The sequence below is a fragment of the Rhinatrema bivittatum genome, chromosome 6 (genome assembly GCF_901001135.1).
Source record: "Rhinatrema bivittatum chromosome 6, aRhiBiv1.1, whole genome shotgun sequence".
NCBI classification, from domain to species: Eukaryota; Metazoa; Chordata; class Amphibia; order Gymnophiona; family Rhinatrematidae; genus Rhinatrema; species Rhinatrema bivittatum.
The window spans coordinates 95,942,634-95,969,587 of record NC_042620.1 but is presented as its reverse complement, the minus strand read 5'-3'; the positions used below and the strand labels follow the sequence as shown (position 1 = coordinate 95,969,587).

Sequence of the window (26,954 nt, the reverse complement as noted above, 5' to 3'; positions counted from 1 at the left end):
GCACTTTTAGTGGAGTGGACCGGGAGGGAAGTGGGAACAGCCTTCCTGCATCGCCGCGCATATTTTTTTTTTAAATCCCTCCTTGCACGCATGACATCACCTGCCCACACATGCATGCACCAGTTATAAAATTGGGTGCACATATGTGCGCAGGTATCGTATTTTATAATGGGGCAGATTTTAAAAAATACGCGCAGGCGTACATTTGTGCGCGCAACCCGGCATGCATAAAATGACGCCAAATTTTATAACATGCGTGCTCAGCTGTGCGCATGTTATAAAATCATGGGTCAATGCGCGCAATGGGGTGCACACTAGTGCAAATTGCGTGCGCCGAGCCCTCGAGGAGCCCCGCTGGCTTTCCCCATTCCCTCCAAGGCCGCTTCGAAATCGGAACGGCCTCGGAGGGAACTTTCCTTCCCCACCCCCCACACCTTCCCCTCCCCGTACTGCCCCCCAGCCCCTCCGTACCTTTGTTGTGGAAATTACACCTGCCAGAGGCCGAGTGCTGGTGCGTGATCACCCGGCACAGCGGCAAATGGCCGCTGTGCCGGAGTCCTTGGCCCAGTCCTCGTCCCGGCCCCTGCCCGCCCATTCAGAAAAGCGACATACGCGCATCGCCGGGCCCTTTGAAAACAGGCCCGGCACGCGTAATCCCCCTACGCGCGTATATCCACCTGGATTTACGCGCGTAGGGCTTTTAAAATCTGTCCCAATATGCATGCGTGGCGACGCACACACGTTGTAAAATTGGCACGTCCATGTGCGCTCACCTTTGAAAATCCACCTCTTAATAGGTAAGCAATAAAATACATATTACATCACACACATTGTTAAAATAAATAGAATAGAAAAGTTGAATAAAATCAGAGAATAGTCTTTCAAATACATAAAATAGCAAGCAAATAAGCAGATTAAAATATTTAATTGTAAAAAATGATTGCGTGAATTATCAGCAAATAAATAATTAAAAAACAGTGAAAACATAAATATAAAGGCAATGAAATTGAAAATTAAAACCCATCTGAAAAAGCTATATCTTAATACAATGACAGAAACAATAAAATACTTGGTTCCAAAATGGCTTCTACAGGCTCTCCTTAGTTGGAGAGCCAGACCTGAAAATGATTGATACCTGGTACTTATCAGTGTTATACAAGACAAAGAGGGAACCATCAACTCATTCTAAAGTTCTTTTTTGAATATATGAGTTCAAACATTTCTTTAAGTAAATAGTGCTCATGTCATAGAGGGCGTTAAATATTAAGCACAGGATCTTAAATTGATTTGAATATATAATCAGAAGCCAATGTAATTCTAAAGACATGGAAGTAACTCCCTCTGATTTTTACTTTAAAATCATGCAAACAGCATTATTTTGAATAATTTAAAGCTTTAATATAATATTTCTTTAGAAGCCTCACATAAAGGATGTTTTAGTATCAAGCTTTGAAAGCACAAATGCATGCATAACTTGTTTTGAAATGTGCAGTCTCAAAATAAAAGGGATAAACTGTCACATAGGGCCAGATTTTAGTACATACGCACGATTTTATAACATGCATGTGCAGCCATGCGCATGTTATAAAATCTGGGGTCGGCACACGCAAGGGGGTGCAGACTTGTGCACCTTGCACGTGCTGAGCCCTAGGGGAGCCCCGATGGCTTTCCCTGTGCCCTCCGAGGCCGCCCCTGTGCCTTCCAACCCCTCACCTTCCCCTCCCTTCCTCTACCTAACCTGCCCCCCAGCCCTTCCTAACCCCCCCCCCGACCTTTATTTTAGAAATTGCGCCTGCCTCCAGGCAGAAGTAGGTTGCACGCGATCCCCTGGTCTAGCGGCCCTACGAAGGCCACTGGTCACGCCCCTGCCCCGCCCTGGACCGCCCATACCCTGCCCATTTTTTCAAGCCCCGAGACATACACATGTCCCGGGCCTTGCTCGCGTCGCTAGCTCTATGCAAAATAGGCTTGGCGCGCGTAACCCCCCTGCACGGGGAGGAGCCCCGTGAGGAACCGCAGTACTAGGCTAGGCACCAGAGTAGGGAGAGCAGGTCCTCAAGGAGCGAGTACCCGGTTTCCCAGGTAGGTACCTGAAAGAGAGCAGAAGGGTCCCCGAGGAGCGAGTACCCAGGTTAGCGATGAATTACCCCGAAGGGCAAAGAGAGAGCTTCCAGCAGCAGCTGGAAGTGGCAGAGCAGCTTAGACTGGAGGCAGTCCAATCCTATCCAATCCAATCCGATCTGATCCTTGCTAACTCAGTTTGTTAGGAAACGAAGTGCTGGCTAAATACCAGGATGTGATGACGTCACTCGGAGGAGATGTCCCCAAGGTTCCTGCCATGACGTGGATATAGACGTGGGTGGCGTGCGCGCGCGCACTCTAGGAGGCCCTCAGGAAATCATGGCAAACACAGTCGCCATTGCTGATCCGGGGACGCCGGAGAGAGCAGCATGAAGACGTGGCAGCAGCCATCCTCCCAAGGCTTAAGGAGAGAGAAGGAAGAAAGATGAGGCACAGAGGTCGAAGCCGTCTGAGTCCGAACGCAACATTCAACCGCCATTGAAAGGGAGTAGTCTAACATAATGCCTAAACTGAGCATACTAATAGTAATCTAACTTCAGAATCTAATAGTAATATAACTTCTGAATATGTTAATGGGTTTTGTCCAACCCAAAGGGTCTCTTATTTTGCTAGGTTAAAACTAAGGGTAAATTTTCAAAACATCTATGCACATAAAACTAGCATATCTGCTCATATGTCACTTGTACTTGCATACATGCTGTTTTATAAACATCAAAAGTACATGTGTATTTTTGGTCTTGTGCACACATTTACCCTTGAAAACAAGTGGTGGTTTAGGGGTGTTTTGAGGTAGAGCCAACAGGTACACAGGCAAGTTGCTATTTTCTAAAAGACTTACGCACACATTTAGCAACTTATTCATGTTATTTTTTACCTTATGCAATTGATATCAGACTTGTTTATTGTTTACTTTTGGTTGGATGGCAGGTATGGGTGAACTGGGGGGACTTCAAAGTGGAGAACTTGGAGGGTCTGGATGACCTGGAGAAGGATGGTGATCTGATGGAGGTTTTGGCAAACTGTGATTTAAATTACTTGCACATTTTTAAAAATATACCAACTTTTGTACATAAACAGGGTTTTATGAATGCAAATCAATTTTTTTTGTGTAAAATTTATGGGAGTATGTTTTTAAATTAGTTAAAAATCAATGTTTTCAATGTGTTACAGTTATACATGCATATGGAAACATGCACAAGTATTATATGGGATAGACATACACATATTTTATAATTTGCACCTCCTTGATACACATAGGTTATGAAATCCAGTAGTAGATATCCACAAGGCCATATGTGCGTGTATATGCAGCCACACATAGTTCTTGCAAACAAATGTTTACTTTTTTTGTGACAGCTCCATGGTCCACTGCCAGAAGAAGCTACAAATGGACATCATATGTGTATATAAAATATAGTATCACATAACTATTAATAATATCTCCAAACATTTGAAGGTAGATATTAAAAAGAAGAGGAGATAACAGTGAGCCTTTTGAGACTCCCCACTGTAATAGTTGTTTGTAGGGAGTCATATAGCAAAACAGACTGGTTTCCTTGAGAGCTGTTAATTTTCTTTTAAGATATTCATTACTGCCATAACAATTGGTTTCTCCCTCAGCTCCATGTGACTGTATGGAGAGTACTGCAAATATATTTAGAGGAAAGGGAGTTTTTTACTTACTTGCTGCATACTGACATGGATCATCTCTTTTGGGAACAGCCTCAACTTTACCCCAATTTTAGCTTGTATTTCCTGTGAGACTCTTAGGGGAAGTGCACCATCTCATTGAGAAGACTAACCTACTTACAATAGTTTATGCCACAGTACATGGCTGGACTATTGTATTGCACTGTAGATAATACAAACCTCTGCTGCACGAATGATAGAAAGATGAAAAAAAAAAAAACTCCCTACCTCATACCTGTCCTACAAAAACTACACTGGTTACAAATCCCATACAGAACAAAATTCAAAATGCTGCTATTAATGCTTAAGGTGCTCAAAGGGAAAGGTTCTATTTATCTGAGTGAGAGACTAATGATGTATAAGCCATCCAGAGCACTAAGATCCCCACTTGGATCTTCTATGACAATCCCATCAACAAATGATATCATAAGAATTGATACCCGAAACAGATCCTTCTCAGAAGTAGCACCCAGTCTCTGAAACTCTCTCCCAGAATAGCTCTGAGAAATTTTAGAAAGAAGCTAAAGATCTGACTCTTCTGTCAAGCTTTTGCTACCAAGCCTGAAATGAAAATACTTTCAATTATTCTACATTCATGCTATTTAAAATGCTTTAAATGCATTCCTGAACAAATATTATTGTCACAGTAGTTAGCTCGAGTAAATCATTGCTATTTCTCCTTTATGTTGTAGAGTTTAGCTAATGTTTCTTTTATAAACGATAGTCCCAAGGTGCATCTTGAATTGTGAAGTAAATTGTGATTGCTGCTATTTAAACTGTTATAACTATTTAAACTGTTATACAAGTAATATTGTAAAGCTACACATGACCTTTGTAATATGCTGCTATTCTAATATACTGTAAACAGTTTTGGGTGAATTGTGTATTTAAAAAAGCAGGTAACAAATCCAGATAAAAAAATTAATTAATAAAATGCTAGTGAGAGAACAGGCCTCTGAACTAGCTGAAATTTTCAGAAAACAGATATGACCTACAGTTATCCGATTACGGGGAAAACATTTCTGCTATACTTCAAATGTAACTTTGATAGGTTAAAATATTTTCATTCTGTAGCTACACCCTTGTCAATCATGTTTTCTTCCATTTTGAGGATGTTTCCATGATAAGCCTCCATAAAATGCCTATTTGATTCTAGGGTAAAAATTACATAGACTTGGAAAAACAAAACACTTTTTTTCTTTTGCCATTTCATTCACACATGCACATTATCAAACTTTTTTTTGCTTGTACCTGTTGTCACTAGTGACCTAAAACAACTCCTACTGGGAATGGCTGGACTTGAAACAGTGGAGTTTGCCTGTGTCCTTTCCTGAGTCAGCAGCATGTTCACTGCTTGAATTGTGCAACAGCCACTCATCCAGTTTTCCCTCCCCCAGAGGGCGACCATTGTTCTCTTCACACAGGAAAATAACCCTTCAGTTTGGCATGCTCAAGATCCTGAAACTCCCCGCAACAGTATTTGAGAGCTCAGAGCCCTCAATCTGTAGACTTGGAGATGTCGAGGGTCAGTGATCTAGATTATTGAGCCATTGCACCGGTTTGGGTCCCTTGTTTCATAATTTGCTATCTTTTTTTTTTTTTTCTGTCATCAATTGTAGCTTTGTAAATTGCTCAGTAAAATTCAGGACCTAGCACAGACTATTTGTTTTTTGCAAAAGAGACAGTGCTTTTATAATAAAACCCAAATTGTTTCAGTCTCACATGTAAAATTCCTTATTATGGACTGATCTGTGACTGCTATGAATCATGTTGCAAGAATGCGTGTGTAGAAACGAAGGAGAATTCAAAGTTGGAATTTGTTGTTTGCATACACTACAGTGTGTAAGTTTCACATTAGCTAAAACATGCAGAAAATTGTTCAGGTGGTTTATGAATTTGTATTTAGTGGCAATATAAATTGAATTGCTGGTCACTAAAGGCTTTTGTCATTGATGCACAAGAAGGGAGAAATCTATTAAAATGGACGGTGGTTTATTGATGGACATTATTTTATTTCTTTGAGATTTTTAGTATACATTGAAAAATCTAGGCTACATCCTGTTAATCTAATTATCAGAAATGCTGTTAGAGCAAATTTTTAATTGTATAGTCTCTTTCAGATGTGGTTGGAGTAGGCAATTTATTTACCTGTGGTAAATTTAGTGGTAGGGTATTAATGTGTCCTCAACAGTGATGGGTCTCATTGTTAATGAGTTCCATCGCACTAGTAGATTGTCTGTGATTTGCCTGTTAGGCATTTAGGTTTGTGTAAAACTCAGTTTATAGACAAGTATTCAATTCATTCATTTAGTTTTTGAATAGATATACCTTTTGGTTTTCTCTAGATGCTAGGAAGGTACTAGCTGGGACTAGACAAAATAATTTTGATCTGCAAAGATAAAAACCCACCTCTTGCTTGTATATGTGACAAAATTCAAACAGTTTTCTGCTGCCAGTTAAACTATGTGTTTTCTGCATTGTGGCCCAGTGCAGTTGTATGCTAAGGAAAGCTGGCTGTCTGCCAGCCATCGACTCTAAAAATCCTGGGTACCTGAAAGCTTATCAGTTCTTTTGCTTTGTAAAAGAAAAAGTGATGAAAATGTTGGTAAACTGCCATGAAGGTTTAAGGCTTGTTGGAATAAGTAGCCATGTAATCAGATTGGAAAATGGAGCTTGAGATTCTCTGCATGGGAAACTGCCGTCTGTGGACCTACTGAGAAGCCGTAGAAGTGCCCAAGCTGACCACTTGGTTAGCAAAACAGCTTGTTTGTGCGGCAGCAAGGTGGAAAAAGATCAACCCCTATGATGGTATGTAAAGCCAATTTTTGGATTTTCATCTTCATGAATAAGCTTGCAGTTACATATAATAGTATAGTAACCTTCATTATATTTTCCTGCATGCCAAGATTGGTTTTTTTTTTGTACAAACTATAGAAAATAATCCTTCCAGCACAAAGTACAGTTCTTTAATTTTATCACCCCACTGTCAAACTATCAAATGGTCAATTGATTGTGATCTCGTGTTGAAAAGTTTCATATTCATGGGGTTTAGATGATTTATTTCTAGACAAATAATTACTTTTGCATGTTCATGTAGTAAGGAAATATCACATCATATCACATTTTAAATTGAAACAACGTTTTCTTCTGCTGTTTATTTAGAGACGTCTGCACAGCAGCTCTCTGCAAACTTGAATGACTTACCACTTGTCTTGATAATTTCTACTTCTTCACCTTTCCTGAACTTGATTTAGGTTAGGGCCTGATTTGCTAAGCTTTTTTTTTTTTCCCGTAGACAGAGAACGGCAGAAAAGACTTAGTAAATCAGGCTAACATGAGGGTATAAAGGACGCACTGACATATCTGTCCCTCTAGTGTTCTGGGTAATCTCACAAGATACAATTTAAAATAATCTGAATATTTGTTAGTGTTCTTAATATTGTTGATGCTGAAAATGTTGTAGTTTGGCTAAGTAAATTAAATGCTCCATTTAGAAATAAATCAAACTACTGGGATCTTGTGGACCAATGTAAACTTTCATTTTTTTTTTTTCACTAATATATCACTGTAGCTCTGAGTGCACAAGCAATCACGTGTTGAACCAGGTGACAGTTTGCCTTCAGGCGACAGAAAACACTGGTTATGAGTATTGCAGAAGACAAATGTACACAGTAAGCCAAAAATGTAAGGGATTTCCTAGGAGGATTTGACTGCATTTGTTTGACTGTTTTAGCTGACTTAGTAAATACATCCCATTGAACAGAATGCAAACAATAAAGGCAGCTACATAAATTGCTATTTTACATCAGGAAGTCACAATAAAAAATGTGTTCCTTTTACCAATATAACCCTTATTTAATAATTATAGATTAATGAGGAAATGAAGTGTGCTTTTTAAGGCATCTGTCAATTATACTCTAGTATGGTACCACTATTAAAATTATTTAGGTCCCAAAAATCGCAGCATTGTATTCTTTTATATTCTATTTGGTAAGTAGGCTATAACTACCTATCAAAATATTTTAAATTCTTTATTTGAAAAGTGCATGTATGTATGTATGTATATATATATATATAGATAGATAGAGGGAGAGAGAGATACATACATACACACACGCGCACACACACACATACTCTCTGACAGCATGATTCTGCATATGTGCACCTTAATCTTAGTATAAATATATTCTCCATATTTATAAAACATAGATACTTTTCTTAATTTCTCTGAATGCTAGATCAATGTTGCATCTATTCTGCTCTTTAGGAAATAACTTTCTTAGTGAAATTTGAAGAATCGGATAATCTGAACAGATCTTGAGCTGCAATGATCTACTTTATATTCTTTTAGAGGACAAGCTCTATTAGATATGCGCTTACTGTAGTTCGCATTGTAAATCTTGCAATTTAATGGTAATTCGGTGAGCAGTTATTGCTTCTGTGGCCTTTTTTTTTTTTTCTTTCTTTTTTTTTGTCCCATCTCAACTGCAAAATAGGGTTACCCTTTACAAGTGTCACATCCATGGATTCATCTTTTGTACTCCAGTTGTTCCTACAGCCTCGGTCTAAGTAGAAAAGAAAAATAAGAATAGGGAAAGAAGGTCCACCTGAGGGGAAAAAAATAGATACAGCAACAAAAAGAGCAAAGCTTTCTAATATCAATCAGCATATTAAAAAAAAAAATGCCTTGGTACTGATAACATTTCACTCAGATATTCAGCTTTTCATATCAGATTGTATTCTTTATTTGAAAGCTGGAAAGTAGAAACTGCCTTAATGGTTCTATGTCTTTGCCTTGTCTTCCATGTTATTACTCTCATCTTTTTAGACCAAAATACCTTGAAGAGAAGAAGAAACACAATTCAGATTTGTAAAGAAATTATACAAGGATTTTTCTTTTTAGGAATAATGAGTTCGCTTAAGAAACTGCAGGTGACTGGGAACATAAATGAGCTCTAAATGAGGGGATTTAAAGTCCTGCTATAGCATTTAATTTCTCGAGGAAGGGAGTTCAGTTCAAGGTTAGTCTGTTATTGTGGCACCGTGGCAACTACTTCTCTTATTCCTGTTCTTCTGCCAGCACCACGGCACAAAGGACAGTCATTTTAATACCTAAGGAAGTATTAATCACTGCAGTATGTTCCTGGGGAAAAAAAGCATCTTATCAAATTCATTGTTTCACTGCTCATGACAATAATAGGTGTTTAATTACTCAATAAGAGCAATTTATAGATTCCATTTTTCCTGTATGCCGGCAAATGGTATTGATTTTGTACTTTGATGCAACATGAAACTAGTATTAAACATAATTACAGTTTTAATGTTGGTGATGTACATCAGTTAGGGAATCTGTGCTGTCAAAGAAACTAGAAATCATTCCTATCCAAAGGTTGTCCATGGGTTGGATTTCTGATTCTCAAGACGGTAGTGAAACATTTTGCAGAGCTTTTCATTAAGTGCTAAGCTTAATGAAAAGTTTTACTCGTCTTGATGTCTTACACGTAGATGTAGACTTCATTTATTCTAAAATACATAGGACAGAAAGAGTGAAAGATGCAGTAATGGAGAAAGGAACATGTGGGCAAATGTACTGCATCAACGTCTATAGTGCTGAATTATCTTCTTCATGTTCCAGCTATGAACAAGGCATTTAGAGAGAGTAAAATAAAGAAAGCCAAAGCTGACCAGTATCCCTGATTTGGGCTTGATTCTGTTTAGGTCTGATTCTTGTTTCTTTAGGTTTTTGTTAGTGCACGGTGCAGTGACTGTGGTAGCAGTGCTTAGTGTTTGCTTTTTATCTTTTCCTCTATTGTTTAGAGTGAATTTTGTACGTGTGTGTCTACATATGTGAAGAGTCTTGCATATGATGTAATGTGTGCCTCAGAATTGTATCTTGGATCTTTTTTTCCCCCTAATATTTTGATGACTGTTATTAGCTGCATTAACTTATTTTAGATTTTTTAAATCTTTTTCTTGTAGAACAAAACTTACATGGCCTTTTACGAGCTTCTTTTCTTCATCCCCGATGCGTTCGTTATTTCTTTTGTCTGCTTTCTTTAACTTTTGATTGCTTTTTTTCTGATCTATCACATTTTCTGGGGAGGCAGCATGGTTGGTTCTAGAACTGCCATACATAACACGATGCTGATTGCCATCATACACAGCTTGCTACTCCATCACTTGCATTGGTGTGTGTGTGTGTGTGTGGGGGGGGGGGGGGGCGGGGGATGATGCCGGGGAGCATTACTTGGTACCCTACAACCCAATGTGAGTTATTTTGAAATACAAGACAGAATTCCTTGCATTGCTTGGTAGGGATTTGGGGGGAAATTTGAGAGTGGGTGGGCAATGTTACTTGTAGGGTATAAAGGATATTAGCACATGGCAGTGATTTGTGGCTCTTCCACCCATGCTTTTTTCTTTAATTGTATATGACATTTCTGTTTCACTGTTACAGCTTTTCAGCTGTTTGAAGTGGTTTACCTGAGGCGTTTATTAATTTTGGGCAGTGTTGAGCTTTCTTGCCCAGCTGTCAGCAGTTTCCGTTAAGCCCTTCATAAAATGGAAATGCAGTTTGGGAGCTGTAATACTGAGAACAGCAGGATGGGTGTGATCAAGGGAGTCATACCTGATGGGGGACACAGCTTATGATATGAAGAGGGCCTGTTTTGTGGTGGAGGTGGTTACATTATATATTCATTACTTCAAATAAAGTTGTGGTCCTTGTTTATTCAAATTATTGTGTCTTTTGGTGTGTGATGTTTAGCAATGCATTGTGAAGTGGTGTGGTGGTCAGTCCTGGGTGTTCATGTTATCCATTTTCTGTATATTCAGTACTCCTTCCTCTGAATCTTCTTTTTTGCTCTTCTTCCTCCCACCCAATCAGCTATATCTTATTCCATTTCCTTTTTAGCTTACTCTGGCCTGGATTTATCAAAATGGTGTGTTTTATGGTAATAGGCACTTTATCTCAATTTGCACTAATAGCTATGTGAAGAGCTAAGTTACAGCAAATTGCATTAACTTTTTCATATTTTCAGATAAGTGCCAGAATGTGGTATTTCCTACATACAACCTCTGGGGGGATGAGAGAGAGTGAGAGAGAGGCCCACCAAGTAACTTGAGGTGAGGTTTAGGTATTATGTAGGGGTTAGGGGCCACGTTGACATTCAAAATGAGACATACGAACAGAACAGTGCTCTCTTGTGAAGATTTGATGACCCTCGGAGTGAGGACACTCACCCAAAGATGAGATTTGTGCAATGTTCTCTCAAGCTAGCTTGATGGACTCTCTACCTGATAACACTACTGAAAACGTTGTAGCTAAAATCGGCGTTAAAGCCATGTGATAGGGCTTAGCAAAATGGTAAACCCAGCCCACCCCCACCCCTAACTCCTCCTCTTTTTCGGACTTGCATCGCACCATACGATATGGTGCTATCACATGCGTTAAACGCGTTTTCACATGTGTTAAGGGCTTATCATATGCGTTAACAGGGCTTTTCACATGCAATAAGCCCTTAGGGGTAGATTTTAAAAAAGGGCGCCTTCGCGTACTTTTGTAGGCGCATCAGGCACAAACAAAAGTACGCTGGATTTTAGTAGATACGCGCGTAGCCGCTAAAATCCTGGATCGGCGCGCGCAAGGCTGCCGATTTCGTGTAGCCGGCGTGCCGAGCCACGCAGCCTACCTCCGTTCCCTCCGAGGCCGCTCCGAAATCGGAGCGGCCTCGGAGGGAACTCGCTTTTGCCTTCCCCTCCCTTCCTCTATCTAACCCACCCTCCGGCCCTATCTAGACCCCCCCTTACCTTTGTTGGGGGATTTACGCCTCCCGGAGGGAGAAGTAAATCCACGCGCGCCAGCGGGCCTCTAGCGCGCCGAGACGGGACCTGGGGCGGTTACGGAGGGCGCGGCCACGCCCCCGGGCCCGCCCCCGAAACGCCACGCCCCACCCCAAAAACGCCGTGCCGATCGGCCCCGCCTCGACACGCCCCCAACACGCCCCCCTCGAAAAACCCCGGAACTTAGGCGAGTCCCGGGGCTCTGCGCGCGCCGGTAGGCCTATGTAAAATAGGCGCACCGGCGCGCAAGGCCCTGCTCGCATAAATCCAGGCGGATTTACGCGAGCAGGGCTCTTAAAATCCACCCCTTAATGCATGCAAAAATGCCTCTGCACATTTTGATAAATGAGGGGTTCTGTTCTCATTCATTCTCTTTTATCCCCCTCTATCTCCTGATGTTCTTTCCCTACCCATTTCACAAAATCAGGACCAGGATGACTAATTTATTAGTGGCATGGAGTATTTAATGAATGACTCTGATCTTCTATCTCTTACAGATGATGTAGGCCATTTTTTCCAATTCTGTGCATGGATAGATAACATGGTCAATGTTTTCAAAGGGCTTAGATGCCTTTGGAAGTAAGATACTAAATCTGCCTTTTGAAAATCGATTAATGCTGATGCTGAAATTGTGAGTCTTATTTTCACTGTGTTTAAATTTAGGACCCTAAATAGTGGCCTCTGTGGTGGATGTAGTCAGGGGGTAGAAAATAAATTAGGGACTTAGCAATGATTTAAAGTTCTAAAAGGTAAATTTTAAAAGCTGGCTGTTGCCGAATTTGGGAGATGAGCGCACGCCTGGCAATTGCGCATGTCCACCTGATTTTGTTAGCCAGATGTGCGCCAGATGTGCGCACTACTACTACTACTACTACTAGTAGTATACTCTACAACTACTACTACTACTATTAGTATACTACTACTACTTAACATTCATATAGCACTATAGTGGTTAGAGCAGTGGACTATGAACCAGGAGACCAAGGTTCAAGTCCCGCTGTCGCTCCTTGTGACCTTGGGCAAGTCACTTTACCCTACATTGCCTCAGGTACAAAAACTTAGATTGTAAGCCCTCTGGGGATAGAGAAATACCTACAGTACCTGAATGTAAACCGGTGTGATATCTCAATTGAGATGAATGTCGGTGTATAAAAATAATTAAAAAATATATATAATATATATATATATATATATTAGTCATATATATATATATATTAGTCATATATATATATATATATGACATATATATATATATATATATATATATATATGTCATATATATACATGAGATGTATGCACAAGTACCTATGAGTCTAGGCATGCGCCCAGGTCCAGAGCTGCGTAACTTTACTTCTGCTATGGAGCAAATGTAAGATTTTAAAATAAAAATGTATAGGCATCTGTGAGGTACTGGAGGGATCTGGGTACCTGGGGGGAGTGCAGGTTAAAGAACCAGGGGAATTGGGAGAACCTAGCAGGCAACTGGTAGACAAACTGGGGAAACTGATCCTCAGCTGAGCCCTCATCTGTTATAAATATTGCCAGTTGTGCATCCATAAGCCGATTTACTCTGCTGAGCACTCACAAGCTTAAAAATAGGCACACAGATATGCGCACCTAGGCTGTTTTATAATATGTGCGCGCATGTTATACATTTTTTGCGTCTCTGGGTCTACTGATGCACATGTGTATATGTGTGCTCGCACGCCTGTTTGAAAGTTGCCATCCCTGTGTATAAATCTAGGTAAATGACTTGCAAGCCTAAATTTGGGGATGAATTTTCAAAACTGTTCATACATAAAAATTAGCATATATGTGGGTATCCCATATTTTATAAAAGTCAAAAATACACACATATGTTCACTTTTGCATGCACATTTGTGCATGTAAAAAAGGGGCAATTTAGGGATGGCACTGGTCAGGGCCAGCGCTCGCACACGTAAGTTGCTATTTTAAAAGACACACACATACATTTGCCAACTTTCAAATTTTTACATCTGCTAATTATCTGGTGAAATTGATATTAAATGTGTTTGACTGCCACCCACATTTGTTTGAATTTTATAATTGTAGAGGATAGTTGTGCAAAAGGATTTATGCACATAAAGGTAGCATATATCATAGTAGTTTTCAAAAGCCCACTTACACTCAAAAAACCCATTAACAATTTAGTAGCATATATCATAGAAATTTTCAAAAGTCCACTTGTATGCAGGGGCGGTAACTTTTAAATGGGCGCACATGCACGCGCGTATGCTGACTGTCACCAAAGGACGTGGCCATTTTATAACATATGTGCATATATGCATGCATGGTACAAAATAGGCTGTATGCAAGTACATGTGCACATAATTTTATATGAACACATGCATATAAAATTTGCCTCTATCTCGTAAGTTCTTGGATTTTAGTAGACGCGCATCAAAGTGATTATCAGTTTCCCCAGTTCGTTCCTAGTTTCCCCAGTCAAGGATAAGACTTTCTACCCCCTAATTAATTAGCCTACCTTTTACCCTGTTAGTCCTTACACTTAAAACCCTGCTGAGTAGCCTTTGTTTTTGTTTTAGGACTTACATGCCATCATCAATAACAGAAGTAAAATTACACGGTAGGGGAGCCTGGTTTGCATCAGTGTGTGTAAGTATTTATATGCAAATTTCAGGTTTAAATCTAGGAATGCCCATGCCCTGCCCAGAGCAAGCACATGGTCCACCCTCTTCTGGAAACTTTTAATTTGTGCACGCAGTGGGAAAAATGCGCGTATCTGGGCAGATTTTAAAATTTGCTTTACAATTGTTAGCTTGACATATTTGCACATCCCCTAATTGATGCAGTGTCAAGCTTTTAAAATTCACCTGTAAGTAGGGATGTGCATTAGTTTGCGACGAAATAGGAAATAGAAACGATATTTCCTATTTCGTCGCATTTCAGGGGGGATGACGAAACGATAAGAAAACTCACAAAATTTCCTGTGGTTTTTTTATCATTTTTTTTGGAGGGGGAGAAAGGGCACATTAAAAAGAAAAATACCCCAAACCCACCTCAACCCTTCAAATTTAATTAATTGCAACCGCTGACCCCACCCCCCCAAGACTTACCGAAAGTCCTTGGTAGTCCAGCGGGATCCCGGGAGCGTTCTCCCCCTCTCGGACCATTGGCTGCCACTAATCAAAATGGCACCGATGGCCCTTTGCCCTTAAGGTATGACAGGGGCTATCGGTACCATTGGTCGGCTTCTGTCACATGGTAGGAGCAATGGATGGCCCGTGCCATTTTTTAAGATCTCGCTGGCCGTCCATTGCTCCTACCATGTGACAGAGGCCGGCTAATGGCACTGATAGCCCCTGTCACACGGTAAGGGCAAAGGGCCATCGGCACCATTTTGATTACTGGCAGCCGACGGCCAGAGAGGAGGAAATCGCTCCCGGGACCCCTGCTGGACCACCAGGTAATTTTGGCAAGTTTTGGGGCGGTCGGGAGGGTGGGGGGTTTGCAATTAATTAAATTTGAAGGGTTGGGGTGGGTTTCAGGCTTCGGTTCATGGGCATCTGAAATAAAATTAGGGAAAACGAAATTTCCCGCGGCGGGCCGATGACGAAGGCCAAACCAAAAGGTTCGGCCGAATCACATCTCTACCTGTAAGTGCATAAATGGCTTTTAAAAATTGCCATAATAGTATGTTACATTTATGCGCATTATTCCTTTTGAAATTACCTGCAAAGTTACACTTGCTCTTTGTAGGGTAGGGTATAGCTTGTTCAAGTTCATTTACGCAGTGGGAGCCTAATTTTCAAACCTTCTTGTGATACAGACTTTGTGTGAGCAACAAGATGCATAAGATTATGCTGCTATTTTAAAAACTGTGCTGCTCAAATGGCAAGTTGATAAAATGGATGTGTCCACCACAGTCAGAAAGGTGGATTAGACATGAATACAACGTTTATTCAAGAACTGCAAATAAGCAAGTTTCAAAATAGTGACATAAAGCAGTGAGTCCCTTAACACGGACCCATGTTTTGCCCGGAGGCTGTGACAGAAAGGACTGAAGGGCAAACAGCTCAAGCTAGAACATAAAGATAAATACAAAATGTTAATAGCGAAGACATTTATAGAAGGGGACACTAGACATAATAAGTAAGTAAGCTAAGCGGTGACACGTACCTTTTACAGCATATACATATTACTTAACAGAGAAGTTCTTACTAATACTGACAACACAGATACATTTTAAAACCAAAAATGCAGGCCAAAAGAGAAATAAGCATGTAACTCAAAACAGCCATTCAAAGACTGTAGTGAAATGACCAAAAAAAAACCAGAGGTTACAAAACCATACAGAGTTTGAAATAAAAAGTGTGCCAAAAGGAAAATAAGCATGGGAACCCATAACAGCCAATCAATACAAGGGTTATAAAACTATACGGATGATGCTATGAATGAAAAGGAATGAAAAGACATGAAAGACTCGCTTGATATTCCCGTTTTAAATAACAGGGGATAAAGAGTGAAAAAGAAAGAAATATCATAAAAAGGTGGGTCACTCAATATCCCGATTCAAGCCATTCGGAGGTAAAGATTGGAGTCAGTGAAGCTAATGTTGTTGCATATCAGTAGTTCAGAAAAATTGCCTTCTCTAGAGGAAGGGAAAACTATGTCAATTGCAAAAAAAATGTAAGTCTGCAAGGGAATGAGAGGCATCTGACCAGTGAGACACTAGGGGTGCTTCAACACAAGCAGTTCAGATGCAAGAAAAGTGTTAAAAAATGTGAGCTTTAAGATATTGTGTAGTTTTTCCAATGTACAGCAGGGCACAGAGGCAGACTATAGCATACTCCGGTTGAGGCACAGGTGGAAGAGTGCTTCAGGGGGTATACCTTCCCAGTGGCAGGATATGAAAAGGCAGTAATGGAAAGGGAAGGAGGACATGTTAAACAGTGACGACACAGCTGGTGCCCTGAGAATGGAAGGGAGTGTGAGTCTGTAGGGGGTCGGAGATTAGAGTGCACTAAATGGTCCTGTAAATTTTTATCCTGATGAAAACCCAAATGAGGCATTTCACTGAAAATGGTATGTGGGTGAAGGATTGACCAATGATCTTTGATAACAGAGCAAACTTGTCCAATCCAATTAGAGAAAGGGAAAACACGTCAAGAGATCCGATGAGAAAATTGGTGCCCAAGTGAATAAAAGATCCTAGATTACATAAATAGAACATTTGAATGCATGTTTCACAAGAGACAGAGGATGAAGACGCAAAAAATAGTTTGATCTTCAGAAGACTAAAACAACAGTGAAGATGTGTGTGCTTCTCAAAAGAATTATTTATTACTGAAAGAACAAATGAGACTCCTTTTTAGAACAGTCATTAATCATCAACAGAGTGGGGTCTTGCAGATAAATTGAAGACTAGCGAAGGGGAGTCTCTTGTGGTTACCAAGGCCGGACATTGACTGTTGAGAGTGAGTGATCCTGGCAGAGAACTGTGGGCTCAAAGGATTTGAGCGGCTCTGTGGGTATTGAGATTCCGATGGCTTGATGTTTCTGCGTGAATCTAAAAAATGATGAAGAGGAAGATGACAAAACATTGGAAGGAAAAAGTCAATCTTCCAAAGGAAGAGTTGCTGGAGCCAAAAAGCATGATTTGTCATCTGAAGAGACATCAGATGAGGAATGTTTATAGATGACTTGTTTGCAGATCAGACAAGGTTGTTGGCATCCAGGGATAAACAAATCCACAAATCCTCTAGAATAATCAGACTTGTTGCATTGGAATTTTTAAAATTTGAATGCCTTAAAATCAGATCTAAATTTGTAGGGGGGGGGGGGGCGTCATTTTTTTTTAATTTGGGGAAATAAATTGAATCATAAAAATTCAGTAAACAAACAAAAAAAAAAAACCAAAAACATGAAATGAGAGAGAACCAAACCAAAAAATTTTAGAATGTATAACCTTATTCATCATCTTTTCCTCAGCTCTCAACAGTCAATGTCCAGCCTCTGGTAACCACAAGGGATTCCCCTTGGCTAGTCTTCAATTTATCTGCAAGACCCCTCTCCATCAATGATGAAAGACTGTTATAAAAATGAGTCTCATTTGTTCCTTCAATAATATATGATTCTTTTGAGATACACACACATCTTCACCAGTTTTTTCATCTCCTGAAGATCAAACTATTTTTTACTTTTTCATCCTCTTGTCTCTGATAACTCTGGGGCTTCCCGCAAATCCCTATGGATATCCACTAGCTCAGTGGATTAACTTCAATGATCTGGATCTCCTGTAATCCTTTCCATAGTGAATGCTTTACAACCTCACAAAAGGTGAAAGATCTGCTATTACATCTTTAACCAAAGATTCAAATGATATAATCAAACTAGCCGATAAGGGTGGCACCGACATTATACAAGATTGCAGCAATATTTCTGAAGCTGAATAATAACTGTCCAACACCAAATTCTACCACACTCTTCTTGTTGACCCTACTCCATGATTGTATGCCCTTATACAGACTTTGGTCCAGCAGGGACATTTTTTAACTTCCCAGGAAGCAGACTTCTCATTGAAAAACACCCGGTAGTCTCAACCTTCTTTGCCTTATCCAAGATTCACAAATCCATTAATAGCCCACCTGACCAGCCAATTGTATCGGGGATTGGCTCCCTCTTAGAACCTCTGCCCATTTTTGTTGACAAATTTCTTCAAAGTTTTGTCCCACTCAGCCCTTTCTAGGCTCCAGACTCAAGTCATTTGATTACCTTCTTTCAGGATCTTTCCTTATCTAATCCCCCATTTTTTTCTTGTTACCCTTGATATTATTTCTTTATATTTTAACATCCCCCAGAGGGAAGCCGGTAGAATCAGTCCTTTCTCAATCTACCCCTCTTCCATCTATTCCCACCTCTTTTTCTGGTAGATCTCACAATTATTGCTTTGACAGAAAACGTTTTTGTATTTCAGGTCAATTTTTACCAGCAAATTAAGGGTACGACCATTGGTGCAACCATGGCTCCCCAACATAACCTTCCTATTTGTTGCCAATTTTTAATCCTCCTTTATTTATCCCTTTTCTTTCAAGCAGATGATACTGATTTGGTTATAATACACTGATGCTATTTTCCTCCTTTTACGCATGACATGCCCCTCCCCTTCTCCAATTGGGTTGGAAAAGTTTGCTCTGTTATCAAACATCGCATACCACATACCGTTTTTGGTGAAATGCCTCAATTTGCTTTTCATTGGGGTAAAAATGTACAGGATCATTTTGTGCACTCTGAACTCCGTTCCCCTACTGCCCTGAATTCTCTCCCATTCTCATGGCACCAGCCATGTGGTCACTTTTCAGCACGTCCCTCTTTCCTTTCCATTACTGTCTTATCACATCCTGCCTCCAGGTAGGTATACCCTCTGAAGCACTCTTCTATCTGGGCCTCAAATGGAGTAGTGCATTTTATTGTCTGCTCCTGTGCCCTGCTATACATAGGAAAAATTTCACGATCTCTTAAAACTTGTATTTTTCAACACCTATCTTGCCCATGTTTAAGTACCCAGGGACGTGGACATACGTGTGCGTGTGCGTTGGCCTGTGCCCAGGGATGTGGCTATTTTATAACTTGCACCCATATATGCATGCATGTTATAAAATAGCCTGGCTACGCAGACATATGCATCAAACTGTAGGAGGGTCGTATATATGTGTGCAAATGCTTCTTCTACCCCATAAATTGGAGGATTTTAAAAGGGGCACACATTGACGCTACTCCCAGTTTCACCAGTTCATCCTCATTATGCCCAGTTAAGAGAAGATTGCTCCAAACCCCCCTAGTTTAATAGCTTTCACTCCCCCCATTAAGCCTCGACTCTTAAAACCCTGCAAATCAGCCCCTTTTTCTTTATTTCTTAATTTACTTCTGCTATGGATGATGTGTAAAGTTATGCAGCAGGGGGCCTCAGCACATGTCGGATCATGTATTTATACACACTTCTTAGGTTCACACCCTGAAATGCCCACACCCTTTTCTAAAACTTTTCTAGATGTGTGCGCTGCGGGAGATATACACATATCTCGCAGGCTTTTAAGATCGACTCAGTGCGCACAAGTCTGACATTCACATATTCCCTAATTAATGCATGCGCCAGGCTTTCAAAATTCACTTTTTATTGTTCCACTGCTCAGACGCCTCTCATTCCCTTGCAGATTTAGAAGTTTTTGTAATTGACATGGTTTTCCCTTCCTCTAGAGGAGGCAATTTTTCTGAACTACTGACACGCAGGGAATAACATTGGATTCACGAACTCCACTCTTTATTGCCCAATGGCCTGAATCGGGATATTGACCGGTCTATTTTTTGTGATATTTCTTACTTTTTCACTCTTTATCCCCTGATGTTTAAAACTGGGATATCGAGGGAGACTGTCATTGCTTTTCATACATAGCATTGTATGTAAGGTTTTGTAACCCTTGTTAGTGATTAACTGTATGGATCACATTCTTATTTTCCTTTTGGAGCTCTTAAGTTTTAAACTCTATGATTTTGTAACCCCTATTTTTTGATTGGTCACTTCACTACAGTCTTTGATTGGCTGTTTTGGATTACATGATTATTTCTCTTTTGGCATGCTTTTTTGTGTTTAAAATTCCTCTGTATTGTCAGTATCAGTAAGAGCTTCTCTGTTAAGTGATATATTTACGCTGTAAAAGGTGTGTGGGACACTATTTAGACTGACAACAGTAAAGAATTATGAGGTAGATTTTAAAAGGTGCGTGTGGGAGTAGATTTGTTCGCGCAACCTGGTGCAAACAAATCTACTCCCGATTTTATAATATGCGCACAGCAGCAAGGCTGCGCAAAATCGGTAGCCTGCGCGTGCCGAGCCACGCAGCCTTCCTCCGTTCCCTCCAAGGCTGCTCCGAAATCGGAGCAGCCTTGGAGGGAACTTTCCTTCTGCCCCCCCCCCACCTTCCCCTAATTCACCCCCAGCCCTAACTAATTCCCCCCCTACCTTTATTTTACAAGTTACACCTGCCCGAGGTAGGCATAACTTGCACGTGCAGGCCGGCTGCCGGCGCGACATGTTCCGGTCTGGGGGCTGGTCCGGAGGCCGGGGGCTGGTCCGGAGGCCTGGGGGCTGGAACCACGCCCGCGACCCCGCCCCAGAACGCCCCCAATGACGCACCGGCCACGACACGCCCCCGACACGCCCCTCCAGGAAAGCCCCGGGACTTATGCACGTCCCGGGGCTTGCGCGCACAGCCGAGCCTATGCAAGAGAGGCTCGGCGTGCGCAGGGGGTGGAAGGGGCAGCTTTTCGGGGATTACGCGCGTATCTTTCGCACGTAACCCTTTGGAAATCTGCCCCTATAGCTCTTATAAGTGATGAAAAGAAGTAGGTTTAACCAATGCAGCTAGCATTGCAGTATACAAATCAACTCCTCTTGTTAGACTTTTCGTCACGTATAAGGACTACAATTCTTTACTGATGTCAATTGTACTATGAATACCTCTGAATGTGTCTGTAACAACACCCCCCCTAATCCCAAGCCACGTCCTGAAAACCCACCCCGATTAAAGTGCTCCACCAGAATGCTACATATATAGAGGGAGTGTCAAACTGACTCTATACAGATTCTCTCTCTCTCCCTCCTCATACTGAAATATGCATGTTCTTTAAAAATTTACCTGAATGTGCATACTCTTGACATTTATAAAATGTATGTACATATTTTAATGTGCAAAACCCCTTTGAAGCTTCTTTTACATTTTTCAAATAAAAATTATGCTTGTAAATACCAACTTCTTCCCAGTTCTACTGAATGGAATGTCTGGTTTTTGTACGCATAAAAGTATATGTGAAATTGTGTTTAATGCATACATTTATGTGCACAGTCCCCACATAATTTTATAACAAGTGCATAAATGGCTTTGAAAACAACCCCCAATATGTGTACATATATACACTTACATATACTTGCACTAAAAGCTTTAAGGTGTTAAAAATTCATCTGTTCAAGCAAGCATTTCTGTAATGGTATCTCACAGTGAGCCTCCATTGTTTTGTTTTGCAGAGTTGGTTTTTTTTCTTGTTTTGTTTTTGCTCTGTCTCTTGATTTATTAATTTTAAAAGGGCCGCGCTTGCGCCCATGAACGCACATATCTCACCATGCACAAAAAATGTGCTATTTCATAACCTACTCCCATAGGTTATAAAATACTCTTCACATGTGCATGTCTGCAGCTGTATGCACGCCACTTTGGTACAGCTCCTTCTTAGGCACAGGGGTCCAGTGAATATTGGGAGAGAGAGAGAGAGAACCTCTTTATAAGGCTCAGTCTGATATTCTATCTGTGGACTGTTGTATGGGAGCACTTTGATTTGGGGTGAGTTTTCAGGAGGTGGGTTAGGGTTGGGGGGGGTGGGGGTGGGGGTAGTATTACAGACACAATCAGAGGTACGCATTGTAAAACTGACATCATTAAATAATTTTAGTCCTTATAAGTGATGAAAAGGAGTTGATTAGTACAATGCAGCTAGCAGAGACTGCAGTATACAAATCAACTCCTCTTTTTAGAATTTTCATCACTTATTATATCAAAAATTATTTAATGATGTCAATTTTACAATGGATACCTCTGAATGTGTCTGTAACCCCACTCCACCTCCCGAAAACTCACCCCGAATCAAAGTGCCCCCTTAGAATGGTCCATATAAAGAGTATCAGACTGAGCCTTATAAAGAGGTTCTCTCTCTCTCTCCCCCAATTCAAGCACATGTAGAACTTTTAAAATCTCCTTTATGTATGTAAGGTTGTTTGCTGCCGAGAGCTTCAGCATTGGCAGGTAATAAATTAATAAATACATTCATACATACACAAAGTCACTTGCTTAAATAATAAAGATTCACTTAGGTAATCCCTGGCTCTTTCATGGTCGGCCATTAATTTACAGGCACATAATATCTCCTTTACTTTAAATGAAGATGCAGCAATATTCCTGTTTTGAACCAGGATTTCCCAGAGGGGCACACAAATTTGACATAATCAACACTTTTTGTATATGGTGTTTTTCTGCTAGAACTAATTCAGCAGCCTATCTGTAGCCAAAGTTTGTCTCAGCCCGCCATCGATCTGAATAAGTTGTCCAGGATGCTAATATCTTCAGAGTAATATAGTGCTGAGATCTGCATTCTTTTCTGCCCTTACCTGCCTTCAGATCAGTTTCTATGCCGCTTAAGCCTTGTGAAGATAATGCTGAGCATCCTCTGAGCAGTCTTTGATATCTACATGCATCAGAAGCTTTCTTAAAGTGAGGATCTTGGTTTTTTTTTTTTCTCAGATGGCATCTTAAATAAACACGGTCAAATACATTTCAGCATCAAAGTGTATTATTATTCCAGCTCTTTTTTTTGGGGGTGGGGGGGGGGGTTCTTCTATCTCAATCAGAGCTTCTGCCAGGACTCTGACACCGTAAGACTTCATGTTCAGTTACCTAGGGTTCCCCCACTCTTTTTAACACCCTCCCATCTAGTCCAGCTGTTCCAGTAACGTTCCTATGAATGAGAGGCCCGAAGTGGCTCCCTCCCTGCACAGCTGCAGCAAGAAGATGTTACTGTCGCAGGTTGACAGGAAGCCCTCCTTACCTCTGGGGCATATGACTGAAAACTGCCTCCACTGAGGACGAGAAAATATCTAGCCTTATTGAAATCTAGCTTTGAATCTATAGATACGACTTAAGTGTACTTGGACAGCTAACATTAAGTTTAACTTATGTTAATAAAATAAATAGCTAGATTTACATGCAGTTTAGCTTCATGAAAAGTGTTTCAAATTTAAATTATTCTTAGATATTGCTATGTATGAAAATATCCACATCAGAAAGTAAAAAAAAAAAAAAATCCCTACCTGGCATATATGTAGATAAATGTTGCACCTCTTTCATGAGCCAGCCAGCCAGCCCTGGGGAATTCAGATTCCCTCTGTGGTTGAGAGCTGGGGGAAGGTTTTATTGAAGACTGAAACTTTCAGCGTCACTCTTACACCAGCAGGGTCCATCACAGCTAGTAGCTGTCACCTTCCTACCCTTCTCAGAGCATCAGCACATCACTTTCAAAATTCCTGATTCTTGCTGGTCCCTTGGAAAATAAACTGACCTGCCACAGCTCTATTGCAAAGCCAAAGAGATGACTCACAATGAACCCAAGTTTCAAACCTATCTAGAGTACAACATTTGCTCATATAGGTAGACACGCGTAGATTAATGCTAGAATTATATAAACTGTATAGTGGTGCAGACTTCTGAACCCTGCCTCAGAAAGCTCTTAGCCCACCCTTTGCTTTTCCCAGTAAAATATACACATTGGGGCAGATTTTAAAAGCCCTTCGTGCGTCACTGGGCCTATTTTGCATAGGCCCAGTGACGCACGCAAGCCCCAGGACGCACGTTTGTGAAAGGGGCGGGGTGGGGTGGGGGCGGGACCGAGGCCTCCGGCACAGTGGCCGTGCAGAGGCAGGCGCAACTTCCAAAATAAAGGTTAGGGGGGGAGTTTAGATAGGGCTGGGGGGCGGGTTAGGTAGGGGAAGGGAGAGGAAGGTGGGGGGCGGCGGAAGGAAAGTTCCCTCCGAGGCCGCTTCGATTTCGGAGCAGCCTCGGAAGGAACAGGGAAAGCCATCGGGGATCCCCTAGGGCTCAGCGCGTGCAAGGTGCACAAGTGTGCACCCCCTTGCGTGTGCCGATCCCGGATTTTATAACATGCATATTTATTTGGGCGCAGATTTGTTGCGCGCACAAATCTACGCCCGCGCGTAGGTACTAAAATCTGGCCCAATAAACTGAAAATACGTGTTAACACTCAAGGTTTATAAAATAGCAAATATGCATGTGCATGCCTCTTAAGCATGTTTTGGGTAGCCAGAGAACAGACTCCGGCTGGCTGTTCTCTCATAAACATCTTTATTAATGACAACAACAACAAAAAAAGAAACAGCTCTGCTTACCCTCGCAGTTCACAAAATAAAGACAACAATATAACTCACAGTTCAGCAGTATTAGCCTTCCCTAGGCTTCCTTTTCTTTCCTGGGGCCCTTGTTTTCTCCCTGGGCCTAGCTTCTTATCCTCTTTTAAGGCGAACACCCTCAGAGTGGAGTTCCCTTTCTGACTGAGGCTTAAATTGGACCAGGCTGGTCCTGAGCTTTTAAGAAGGGTCTAACATACATTCATTTACAGTGTATATGCTATTTTTATGCATGGAACTCCTTTGAACATTCACTCAAATCTGTCCAATTCTATACTGTATATAGCTGGAAATCCTTCCTAGTTTGACTTTGATTATCCCATCCCCCTTCCTTGTTTGGGTGGGGCTTGAATTTAATCTGAAATTGCTTCACACTGACTCCTAGTAAAAACTGTCCCTGGATTTCTACCATTGTCTATCCATCTGCTTATAATTTCCAAAGTATAGATTTGTTCCTGCTAAAGTTGGACATGATGGTGTCATTTTAAATCCGATATGTTCCTTAAGGATGATAGCAATCTAGGATCACAGAGGTCTAAAGAGAAAGTTGTCTCTTTAGTTTTTTTTTGTCTTGTTGATAACAAGCCTTAAATTGTTTAGCATTCCATAACTGATGATTGTTGGATATTTGTAACAGTTGAAACATGGTGCCCTTTTTTAATGCAAAATAATATGACAGGTATTACCCTCATTGATTTTACAAATTCCTGTTGAGGTGTAAATAGTAATGAATTCTGCTTTTTACATGCTTGTTTTATAGACTGAATCTGTCATTAGAAGAAAGTGCATTATTTTCATATACTTCTTTTGTCTACAGATACTGACATGACTCTATTCACTATTTGTGTGATTGTTTCAGTTCCCTGAAGGCTTGAATGCAAGAACCGTGATGCTGGCAGCAGTTTCAATTCATTTCAAGAAATATTTCAGTATTTTAATTACTACAGAGGATGCAGTTTAAAGCCTCCACATCCTCCATTTAACTCCACATTGAAAACTGCATTGCTTCATTTCAGTAACTTTATTGCTGTTTGGCTCAGAGATTGCAATTTCGCTTTGGCCACAGATTTCATCAGTTGCCCAGTTCACCTTTGTCCACACTATGCTTGTGAAATGACCTCATACTTTTGTGCTTGTCAATAGTAAATTGCTGCATCCTCAGTGTCCAGAATGAAGCACTGTAAAATCTAGTAGCCTTGTCTGAAAAATTTCTATTTTCTATTTAATTTTTAAAATTAAACTGTAATGTGAAAAGTGTTAATTATCATTTAATACTGGCTAATTAAAGAGATGGTTAGGATCAACTACATAAAGCATATCAGTCTGAACTGCTGTCTGACTAATAGGCTCAGTGATATAAAAAGTTCAGCACAAAAGAGTGCTCTGCAAGGGTCACTGCTTCAGTAGCTGTAGAAAGTGCCATTTTTTGCTGTGATTCTCTTCAACAAATGGATCAAAATAATAATTTGCAAGGTGTTCATGGTTCGTTGCTCAAAAAATCTCTAATGTGATGATGTCATTTGGAATATTTTGGTGTGATTTATAGGACACAGGCCAGGGACAAGGCTGTGATGACTTTGTTTAGCATTTCAGAATAAATCTTTCAGTTTTCTGTTTCATCCACAACAAATTTATCGTAATTCCATAATAACATATCTACATACTTCTATCTATTTTAATACCACATTTTGATGTTGTGTGTGATTTTTTTTTTTTTGCTAGAAGTAGATTTTGAAATCACCACATGAAAGATATCATGAAAATTTAATAATATACTGAGCAAGGATAACTTTCAAACAAATGCGTGCAATGGCATACACACACGCATATGGCCGTGAGCAGATACATGCAAGTATTTTATAATTCGCACGTGATATCCATGAGTATTAAAATATGTTTATCTCTAACCTGCAACATACGCGCATATGTAGGATTAGATGTGAATACATGCAGTACCTTGAATGCTAGTACTTTTCCTAATTATTAAAAAAAAATATAATCACGTATATTTAACTTGTGATAGTAAAGCAGGACCTACTTACGTAAGTTGGCCAATTTTAAAGCATGCGCATGTAAATTAAATTAATAGGTCACCAATTAATCCACCAGTTTGCCTCATCCTTCTCCAAGCCATCAAGACCTTCCTGGGTTTTGAGCCTGAACTCCGCCAGTTCAACTAGACCTCCCTACTAGTCAGAACTACAAAATAGAGATGTGATTCGGCTGAACCTTTTGGTTCGGCCTTTGTTATCGGCCCGCCGTAGAAAATTTTGTTTTCCTGCGGTTCGGGCTGATTTTATTTCGTCCACCCCCTGAAACGAAGCCCAAAACCCGC

The 26,954-nt window shown here is 40.6% G+C and overlaps 1 long non-coding RNA gene across 1 annotated transcript in view; it reads left to right on the top strand.

Annotated features, from left to right (window-relative positions):
• Nucleotides 1-26,112, top strand: part of LOC115093213 — a 91,444-nt gene extending 65,332 nt beyond the window's left edge. The window contains exon 4 of the long non-coding RNA XR_003857228.1: nt 25,479-26,112. This is a non-coding gene — a long non-coding RNA (uncharacterized LOC115093213). The remainder of the gene's footprint in view (nt 1-25,478) is intronic.
• The last annotated feature ends 842 nt before the right edge of the window (nt 26,113-26,954 follow it).